The sequence below is a fragment of the Equus przewalskii genome, chromosome 7 (assembly GCF_037783145.1).
Source record: "Equus przewalskii isolate Varuska chromosome 7, EquPr2, whole genome shotgun sequence".
Classification (NCBI taxonomy): domain Eukaryota; kingdom Metazoa; phylum Chordata; class Mammalia; order Perissodactyla; family Equidae; genus Equus; species Equus przewalskii.
Genome location: NC_091837.1, coordinates 55783098 through 55794944, shown reverse-complemented (window position 1 = coordinate 55794944; position 11847 = coordinate 55783098).

Genomic DNA, 11847 nt, shown 5'->3' with positions numbered 1-11847 from the left:
GGGCAAAGAACTGCTGTTACCTGCTCCCACAGTCCTGTTGAGTTGCATTCCCCCCTTCAGGTCTGCAGTGGTACTACGGGCATTTGCAACAGCAGGGAACTCATTATTCTAGGCTGCAGACATGCTGCTGTATGCTCCTAGGTCACACCAGCTATTGTGCTTGGTGTGTGGGGCCTCCCCAGTAGGTCTGAGTCTGAGCTACTCCCTGGGACTCTGGTGGGACTCTGAACTCTCCCACTTGACCAGAGAGTGATTGCACAGGGGCTCAGGGCTGCTGATGCCTGTTCTGACAGTCCTGTCAAGTAGCGCTACCCCCCTTCAGGGCTGCAGCAGTACTATGGGTGTTTGAGGCGGCCAGGAGCTCACTTGCCCAGGCTCACAGTTCTGCCATTGTCTGCTCCTAGGTCACATCAGACTTTGTGCTTGTTGGGTGGGGCCTCTCCACTGGGTCTGAGCCTGAATCACTCCTTGTGGACTGCACTGCTCTGTGGACTCTCTCACCAGATGGAGAAGCAATCATGTGGGCTCTCATAGCTGCTGTCAGCATGGGTGCTCCAGCCAGGAGAACAGTCACATGCATGTACTGGGCTGCCTGAGGTTCCGAGAGTGCTTACCCATCTCCATCACCTCCCTAATGGTAGTCCATCCACCTTCAGATGTATAGCTGCATGAGTCTCTCAGGCTTCCAGATGTGATGTGTTGGTATCAAGGAATGTCCAGTTAGTTGTAGTTTGAAAGGGGAGAGACAAAGGGAACAGCTCACTCTACCATGTTGCTGATGTCTAGATGAGTTCAGTTTTGGACAAGATGAGTTTGAAGAACTTAGGGACATCATAAGTGTACATATCCAGCAAGAGCTGGATTTGCTACTTTTACACAAGCTCAAATTTGCTTAAAGATAGAAGATTGTAAATGTCAAACAATAGATGTTTGTTAAAACCAAGATAATGTATACATTTCAGTGAGAGTCTGTACTTTGGAAAGAATTGCAATTGCAGAACAGAAAACCATAAAACATAAAAATTTAAAGGCCAAGTAGAGGAGTCTATGAAGAAAAAAAAGCAAGGAGAGGCTGCAGATATAGGAAGAAGAATTGAGCATATTGGAATCAAAAGAACACACAGGTACGTCCTCATTTTTGTAAAAAGTTACTGAATTTCTTGAAGTCTTCAAGAAACTTATTAGGGAAGGGGCACTAAGGATCTAGTGTAAAAGGAAGATTGTTTTACACTGATGTTATTTTTACAGTGTAGTTTTCAATTTCTATTTTAACATATATTTGTATTATTTTTTCCATAGGAATACAATTATTTATAAAAATAAAAGAAAAACTCAAGTGGAGGAATTGATCTAGAATAGGAAGAATACCTCATGCTCATATACTAACAGAAGAAGAGAAGGAACGCAGGTGTCAGTAATTTTCTGGAAGAAGGGTGGCAGAAATTTGAGGATGTTTATGTTGGAAATCTCATCTTTTTTTCAAATTAGTTAGTAAGGAATTTGAGAAATTATAGTGATATTGGTAGCTTTTGGTGAGTAGTGGTGGTGCATGTGGACAAGGGAGCTAAAGTGAGATAGATAAAAGGCTTGTTGAGTGGAGTGGGGTGCTCACCTGAAATGAACACTGACATGAATTAGCACCAATCCAAATATGATTTGCTCTTAAAGAGACTTCCATTTCTTTACATTATTCAAAAAAAATTAAATAGAAATGTAGCTTTTTTTCCCCTATCTCATTTTCCTCTCCTTTTATTTACCATGGAACACTAATGTTCCATGGTAACAGACTTTACAACTATATATAGTTGTAGAGACTTTACAACTATAATATTAAGATGATATATGATATTTCTGGTGAATTAATGTTTTTATTATACATAGAGCAAGTATTTTATCCCAAATGGATTTGCCTGGTGATATATGCTTTGTCCTCTTAAATCAAAGTATTTCTGCCAGTGGGCATTGCTGTGAACAAAATAGATTACTAAAAATAAATGAAATTCTCTCTCTCTCTCTTTTTCTCCACACACGCATGCACACACACACACAATTTGCATATATCTTTGATGATTTTTGGGAATCAACAAATAGAAGCCAAAGTCTGCTGGTGGCAAAATTTACTATTTACATTTTAAATAGCCTGCCATTATTTATACTACTGCCATTTTGTGTTGTAACTGAATTTGTCTACTGTACTTCATTAATGGCTTAACATTATACAATGCTTTCCTGAACCTTCAGTGCTGTGATGATTCAGGGTTCTTACAACGTTACTGCCCTTGCTATATTTAGCATTATAAATTTAGTATATGAGACTATTATTTTTTCATAGCTCCTCTTCAATTAAAGTAATGGGCACTAGGTGAAGAGTGGTTTGGGAGCAGAGAAATGATGTGGTTAGAGCTGTGTTTCAGGAACATTAATCTGCCAGGATTATGGCATGTAGAATGGTATCTACATGACTTGGCCACCAATTGGATGCCGAGCAGGGTAGAGCGGGAGGCGGTGAAGCAAGAAGTCTTCAAATGTGGATCCAAGTCTCTTGGATTTTGGTCCTTTTTCGTGTCTTCAAATTTGACTCTAAGGTCTTTAGTTATAGGTACAATGCATATTAATTTACAATATTAATCACATTACTTAATTAATTTTAATCACAAAAGGATGCAGAGGAATATCAGGTTTAGGGAAGATACATGTGTTTTGTATGTATTCACTTAAAGGTGGAGATATTGAGAATATAGACAATTTGGATCTGAGTTCAAGAGGAAGGCTGAGGATACTGTAGGAAGAAAGTTGCTTCAGTGGAATTCGTAAACTGGTATATTTTCAACAAGTTTTAATAAAATATGTTGTATGGATGGTTGTTGATAATATAGAAAATAGATAATAAAGGAAATACCATAAAATATGAGACAGAAACATTGGTGTCAGAGAATGAAGTCGTATAGAAAATGCAATCAAAGGATGGCACTTTTTAATGTATTAGCTCCCCCACTTATAACTGCACGCCTTTCTCCCATGCCAGTTATTACTTGTCATTAAAAATAGGCATTTTCAATATCTGATAACTTTCTATAAAAGTCTATCAGGGTTCATTCTTTACTCTCTTGCTCTTACCTTATACTTCTTGTTCTAGTTCTTCCCTGGCTAAGCCCTTACTGCTTAGGGACCACGAGTATCTCCACTCTATGAACTTTGAATAATGACTTTTGTGTTTGGTAATGAGTCTTCACGGTCTGTTATATTACAATAACCTTTCTTTCTGGATTTTCCTAGTATCTCCAATACCTTCCAGCAATTCCCGGGTGGAAGTACAGAATTTGTGGGAATTCTGCCCACTCCATGCAGCAATTTGTCTTCTATGACCTTGATCCACAGCCTTAATTGCTTTAGTAGCCTTAAACAAGTTCTTGCTTCTCAGCTCTATGAGACTGCCACCACACTTGAGCTTCTGCTCCCTCTGCCACAGGAGGGAAAGAGCTCTTAGGCAGAGAACTGAGCAAACGTGCAGCTCATCTCATATTTTTTCCTTCCCTCATGGATTATGATCCTGCTTTGCTTGTTTTCCAATGCTTGAAAAAGTAAGATGCCTTACATGTTTTGCCCAATTTATTGTTGTTTATGGTGGGAAGGAAATTCCTTTCGTAGATATACCATCACAGCCTGAAGCAACGTTCCCTAAGGCTATAAAATTTTAACAAATAAATATTTCTTAAAATATCCAAATTCATTTGTATGTGGTGGTCCTCAAGACCACTTGCAGATTTGGCAATTCACTGGGAAGACTCATCATATTGTCACATCTTGGCTATGATTTATTGACATTACAGCAAAAAGATACAAAGCAGAATCAGCAAAGGGAAAAGGCATATGGGGCAAAGTCTGCAGGAAACCAGGCACAAGCTTCCCAGAGTCCTCTCCCAGTGGAGTCACATAGGATCACTTAATTCCTCCAACAATGAGTTGTAACAACATGAGTGAAATGTTGTCTACCAGGGGGGGCTCATTAGAAACACAGTGCCCAGGGGTTTTAGACTCAGTGCCCTGTCTAGCATGTATCAAAGTTCCCGATTCCCAAAAGGAAAGCAGATGTTCAGCATAAACCAGATTGTTTGTTCAAACACTTTAGGCCCAGTGAGCCACGCTATCATTTAGGGAATGGTGGGAGCCCGCCTAAAATATTAGTTCTCAGGCACCAAGTGTCAACCTTGCAAGTATCTGAGAATGGTAGTCCAGGCTTACCATGTTAACTCTTTTCTGTACAATTTGATATCTCTAATTTACTCCCCGAGGAGGTACAGACCTTAACATGATCTACTTATTTTATGAACAATGCCCCTCTATCTTGTTTCTCTGCCTAAAATTTTGTTTGTTTTTAAATAACAAAATAAATCACGTATTTGTTTTCCAATTCATTCTCAACTGAATATACCTAGATAAACAAATATACAGTCCATCTTCATTATTTCCAGATTCCATATTGTGAATTTGCCTACTTGCTAAAATTTCTTTGTAACCCCAAAATCCATACCCCCAGATTTCATGGTCATTTGTGGATGTGTGCTTAAGTGGTGAGAAATTTGAGTCTACCAACACATGTATTTGTAGCTGAGGTCAAACAAGGCCAGCCTGTGCACTCTTGATTCAGCTCTCATGCAAAGATGACCAGAAGATTGAGTTGGTAGCGGGGACGGTACAGCACAGGGCAAAAAGCTCTGGCTCAGAGTCAGTTGGATGGGGTTTGTGTCCCAACTCTGGCACCCCAAATTCTGACCCTTGTTTTCTTTTTTGTAAAAGAAAGAAACCAGAATATACTAGAATGAGCTATTTTTAGGATTCAAGATTATAACCTATGTGAGAGAGAGAGATACATATGTATTTCCCCTAGGAGCAGTGGTTCAGTATTCCCAAACTGAGTGTTCGAAGAGACTTTATAGAACACAACTGAGTGTTGAGATGAGAGGATGAGAATCAGCTGTGTGGACATTTGTCCCAGTCCTTCACTCTGTATTGGATTTTCTTCCTGCTGAAGTTCATGCTTTATAGATTTTAGTGTGTGTCCAATACTAGAAAGCCATCTTAATCTTTTTCATCATAAAGTGATTTAATTTGCCGTTCTCTAGAATAATAATTAGTAGGGGATCAAATTTTAAGTTTAGGTTGACAATTTGCATGTATTATTCCATTTTCTCCAGGCATGATTGAGCTGATAAGCAAATTGCTGTGGGCATAATTATTGTTCCTTTGTAAGCCATCAATTCTTTTCCTCAGGTGGCTTTTAAGATTCTTCACTTTATCTTTGGTATTTTGCCATTACACTGTAATGTAACCACATGTTCATTTATTTTTACTACTCCTGCTTAGCTCTCACAGTCCTTTAGAATGGAGTACCAGTGAATTTCTTTATTCCTGCAAAATCTTTACTTTTACCTCTCAAAATTTTGCTTCTTCACCAATTCCTCTGTTTTTCTTCTAAAAGAGAGATGGGCAAATTAAGCCCAAGGGCCAAACAGGCCTATTGCCTGTTTTTCTAAATAAACTTTTGGTGGAACATGGCCACCTATTTGTTTATGAATTGTCTATAGCAGCTTTTGCACTGCAATTACAGAGTTGAGACTGGCCTGCAAAGTCTAAAATATTTATCATCTGGCTCTTTTTACGGAAAAAATTTGCTGACCTCTGTTCAAGGCTCCTATTTGATGTGTGTTGAAGCAACATTTTCTCTAAATCTCTTAACTAATTCTCCATATTATTAAATGATGTTGCACTTCTGTACATGTTCTTGGTTTTTCAATCTATTCTTTTAAAGTTTCCAATCTAGAGTTTATTCATTTTTTGTGTTTAAAAAAATTTTAATGACAATCTTCTTATTTCCAGTATTTCAGTTGATGAATCACAGACAAACCACTTCTTTTTGCTCTGTTTCAGAGTTTCTTGCACACGGTTATGGATATAATTTCTTCAGTTATCTCACCCACTGAAATTTAAGCTCCATGAAGATAATGACGTTTTTGTGTCTTGTCTTATCTGCTCTATTCCCAGCACCTAGAATTGTGTCTGATACTGATATGTATTTCACAAATATTTGTTGAATATAATTTAGGATTATTAAATATACTTATTTGAAGAATTTTCCCCAAACCATTTTAATTTTTAATGTCACCTGAAGTAAATTCAGTTCCAGACTGTTGATTTTGTTGGTTCTCTTCCTTATTTTTATACCTCCTTACGTGTTTTGTAATTTTGATTTGCAGATTTTGTTTGGAATACATACATGCTTCTCCTCTTTCTCTGCTGGGAGTTGAGACTTCGATGGATCTCCTGTCTAACTTAAGTCTTCTGTTGCAGCTTCAGGCTTCACGCTCCACGGGAATATCGGGAATACCTCCAAGAGAGTCTCTAAGCCAAAAGGTGTCTTGGCTCAATTTCTGGGCAAGTGGTTACGTACTCATGTCCTCTTGCTCTTCCTAAGTGCAGAGTTCCTATAAGCCATGGACCCAACCAGTGTCAACAGCTTTTTTTTTTTTTTTTTTCCCAGCACCTGCTCAAAAGCTGGACAGGGGATAGGGAAAGGAGTTTTAGAAGTAAGCTTAGTTCTGGTCACTGACTCTAAAGGGTACTTTTAGTCTCTACTATTTAATATAACTTAATTTCCAGGTGCTTCTGTTGGTTTCTGGAGCCCAGAAAGCTTACAATTCCTGCTCCTAGAACCACTTTGTATTTCTGTTCTGTTTCAGCTCCTAGGAATATCTAGCTTGTTTATGATGCCAGCTATATTTTTAAAATTTTCCCTTTTTATATTCTGTGGGTTTTTCACCTCGTAGTTTTCTCAATGTAAATATATAATGCCTTTTACCGTCATACTTTTCTTTCACTTATTTTTTTTCCACCTACATTTATCTGCTCCCTCTCTCACATCATCAAGCACTCTCTATGCTGGATTATTTCCATTACCACGTAAACATGCCATAGTATTTCTCATCTTACTAAAAACCTTCCTTTACCTCACATCTCCCTCTAGCTACAGTTCACACTTTTATTCCGCTTTATATCACACACCTACAATGGTTGTCTGTACTGGCCAGCTGCATTTCTTCTCTTCCTGTTGTGTCCTCAGTGCCCTTTATTGCCTCACTGAAACCATGCAGGTCGAGATTCCAATGACCTACACATCCCCATTCACTGACTGTCAGACCTCACCTCACATGCCATATTGAAAGCATTTGCTACAGCTGATCACGTCTCCCATCTTAAAACATTTTCTTTAACTTAGTGACACCTTCAAAGTGTCCTTTGCCTCACTTTTCACTCACTCTCAAGCTCTTTTTCTACACCCTTGTCAAATTTCTTGATTTGTTTATTAACATCTGTTTGCCCCAGGAATCAGAATCAGACATCTTCTGTATTTATACTCACTCCCTAGGTGATCTCATCCAGTCCCAAATTTTCAAGTGTTATCCATATGCTCCTGAGCAATGATTTACAGTTCCAGCCCAACCTTTCTCCTTATTTGGGACTCCACATCCCTTCTTAGATTTCTAGTAGATATTTCAACCTTAAAATGCTCATAATAGCACTGTTTATTCCTTTCTGAATCTCTGTTAAAATTACCTCTTCCCCTGTGTCTCCCATGTCAATAAATGTCATCTATAATCAGTTGGATCAGGCAAAAAAAACTGCGGTCATCTTTGACTTCTCTCTTTTTCTCAGAAACCACATCTAGTCCATCAGAAAATCCTGTTGGCTCTATCTTTAAAAACATATTCACAGTCTGACCATTTATTACAATGATCATGGCTCAATGATGTTTAATCCACAATAATCTCTTATCTGGATAACTACTTAACTCATTTTCAGTTCTTCTCTTGATCCCTAGATCCTATTCACAACTGCCAGATGTTCCTTCTAGATTGGAAGTCAGATTACTTTATTCATCTGTTCATAACCTTCCAACTGCTTCTTATCACACTTACACAAAAATCCAAAGTCCTCAGGTCAGTGTGATTTGGCCCTGGCTGCCTTATCTAAGCTCTGTAGGATTTGGTCCTGCCTACTTAACTGCTTATTTGATGTTATTTCCTGGAACTCTTGCTTACGCACTGACTTCTGGACACACTGCCCCAATTTTTCTTCCTCAAGCACACTAAGTTTTGTCTTTTCTCTACATGTGTTAGCAATGCATATTAGCTTCTATTTGATTGGTGAACAGAGTAATGATGCCAGCACAGTGCAAAGTTGCACTGGGTCTATATGTAATTTTTCCCAGGCAAAGGGAGACAAAATAGCAAGGGAGGAGTTATAACTCCTTCAGCAGGAAAGAAATGTTTGTTTTGCTCAGCTGCTGCATGAGGGTAAGAACCCAGCTTAGGAAAAAACAAGGCCCCTGTACCAGCATACCCCACCCAGCCAGGTGAACCCCCGGCCTCGTGTAACCCTCAGCTATGTGGGTTGGACTGTCTCTCAAGTCCACTTAATGGTTGCCCCATGCTCTTGGAGCTTCATTTCCTCCTGCACTCTCTCAGCTCTTGCCAGCCTTGTTTTGATATAAAGCATTGCCAACTGACTTCTAAACTATTGCTTTTGTGCACTTTAAATGTTCACTATGGTGGCCTAGGTTGTGGCATCAATGACTATTTACATTGTTTGGTTTCACAGTTGTACAGGTTTTGCATGATCTGTTCTTAATCTTAATGCCCCTTTAAGCCTATATTTTTGCAGAATCAGTTTTACCCTCCAACAGTAGCATACATACATAAAAATAGCAGAAACACCTAATTTTCCTGCCTCTGAGCCTTGGCATTTGTGGTTCCCTCTGTCAATGATACTCTTCCTCAAATACCCTCATGATGTGCTTCCTCACTTCAGTCACTCTCTCTTCAGATGACACCTTCCCCAAGAGGCCTTTGTACACAACACATCTAAAATAACACCCACCCTCATTACTCTATCTCCTTAACCTCTCTTAACTTTCTTCTTAGCACCTGACATTATATATTCATTTGTGTATGGATTAATTGTTTGTCTCTCACACTAGAATGTAAACTCCCTTAGGGCAGGACCTTTGTGTGTTTTGTTCACTACAATAAAAATATTTGGCAAATAGCTAAGTGCTTAATAAACATGTATTGAATTATTGAATAAATGACTCAATGTGTCGATAGTTTCCTCTTATAATAAACACTTTTTACACAAATTGTTTTAGATGTACACTACCTTGGGAAAATAATTTCTCATTTTTAACTGCATATTAAATTAAAATATTTTTTAAACCTAAGAGTTAGAGTAATTTCATGAGTTAATACATTTAGCTGTAAACCAATGCTAATAACTTAAATATAATTGCTAAAATTCTTTTAACTAAAAAGAATTGCCTTAGGATGCTTAATGTTGCCATTAATAATATCACGAGAGTAAATTAAAGCTCTAGGACACTTTAGGAATGCCTGATCTGTTTTTTCTTTTTTTTTTTGCACGGAAAGATTCACTCTGAGCTAACATCTGTTGCCATCTGTTGCCAATCTTCTTCCTTTTTTTTTTTCTTTCCTCCCCAAAGCCCCATTGCATGGCTGCATATCCTGGTTGTAAGCCCTTCTAGTTCTTCTATGTGAGCTGCCACCGCAGCATGGCAACTGACAGATGGTTGGTGTAGTTCCATGACTGGGAAGCAAACCTGGGCCGTTGAAGTGGTGAGCATCAAACTTTAACCACTAGGCCTTTGGGGCTGGCTCAACCAGATCTTTTAATCAGAAAAATTAAGTCTAGCTTAACATAGTAATCCCCATATATTTGCTTAGTTACATTCCTTATTTTCCAATGAGATATTGGAAGGATCAATGCTAGGTGATACAAACATTTAATCTGTTCAGTTATTTGTTCCTTTCAAGATTGGATTTCACAACCTATTTCCGTTAAACTCCTATTAATCTTCCTTATTCTTCACCTGTCAAGTGGAATAGTGGGCTCTCATTTCCCGTTCAAAACTCTGCAGGGAAAAAAAGCCTTGAAGCTTACCAAGCAGAATCAGAGCCATCCTGGAATTTACTATCTACTTGCATATTCCTCGAGCTAGAAAGACTTCTGTGGAAAGTGGGTGGGAGTGGAGATGCATGAAGCTTAGAGCAGAGTGTAGAGATAGGTGAGGGAAGTCATAAACTTGATTGCATAAATTGTACTTACAAAATAGAAGACTGTGATTTTTGAGTAAATAATCTGTATTTTCATATGTTTTCTTATATGTGAGGTGGTGCAGCAAAGTGGTTCAGAGGGTAACTGATTCAGCTGCCGGGATTTGACTGCTTTCTCCACCACGTACTGGTTTGATATCTTGGCGGAAGTATACCTTTGTTTATTTACTTATAATAGTAACCGTGGAATTGTTATGATGATTAAATAAATCAATGAATATAAAGCATTTAGAACAGTGTCTGGTATATCATAAATATCCAGTAAGTGTAAGAAGTGTTGCCATGTTTCATTCTTCCTCCTAAATGAAGTTGCAGATTAACAGGATGAGCAGCAAAGAATTTAAGGATGCCAAAAAAAGCAATAGCTAAATACAAGCCACTTACTAAATAAGTAAATGGAAAGATCCCTTATTTTTAATAATAAATTAAGGAGAATATTAGTCATCTTTACGTAACTGTTTCTTGAAAGAAGCCATTAGGCCACATAGCCTTAGATGCACTACTTCTGTTAGTGTGAATTTATAGTGAGGTGCAGAAATCTCACAATGAAAAATACATAAATTTCATAAGATGGAAGACATAAAAGAACATTTAACAGATATCATGACCTTAAAATCAAGAATCATTTTTGGCCTCCAAACTATTAACAAAAATAATTAATCTGACAAAAAACTTGAAACTACTGTGTGTCTATCAAAGAAGTGACAACATTTCTATCATAAAAATTTCTTTTTAGGATCTGGTAACTTGGTCATAAAAGCTGTCTTGGGGCTGAAACCTGGCATATGTTGTGTTTATTTGAAGCGTAAATGACTTTCCATTAGTTACAAATTTTCATTGTTATATTTTGAAAAGCAGGAAAAACATTAGTTTTATATTTCTAATTTATTAAACTCTAATGGAAAGTACAGTTTTCTTAAAGTGGAAATTTATGTTTTAAAAGTTATGATTAAATTCGAAGGCTGCAAGGCAACACATGCACATAAACTTAATGAGAATTCTAGATTATAATTAACTTAGCAATAGCATGTTGTGGCACAGGGAAAACTTGAAGGCCAAATAAGACATGTGGTAATAGTCACTGGTTGGGCTGACACACCACAGGGGCTTCATTAGCGATAATAACTGTGCTATTCCTTTTGTAAAATTTATAAATTTTAAGTACAATCAGTTAGAATTAGTCTCAGATTCAAGTAAAAGAAAATAACTGAAACGTACTTGCTGCTTTAGAAACACAACTTTTTGACGATATTGAGTTTTAGAAATATGTGCGCTGCAGAGAAAACTTGCACAGTTTATGTTGAGTGGTGTTATTAACCCAGTGGGCCTTTTGGGTAGAATGTTTTGCTGGAATTATAAGTTGCAATGCCGGATGGTAATCACAACAGAATTATGGATATAGAAAATTATCTGTTCACCCTGATCTAAGCTTTTGCTTAAATTACTTTTAGTGCAGCAGATTATGTAGAAATACCAGATACATGTGTGTGTTTATAGGTTTCTGGTAGGAATTATCAAATCATATATTCAGGTGGCAAATGTAACATTTTACTTGTCAGTTGAACGCTTGTCTATTAGGAACACCCATTCTGATTAAGGCTGACAATTGAATCTAATCAATTTCAAGTAAGCTCAGACATGTCAGTATTTTTCATTTCAATTG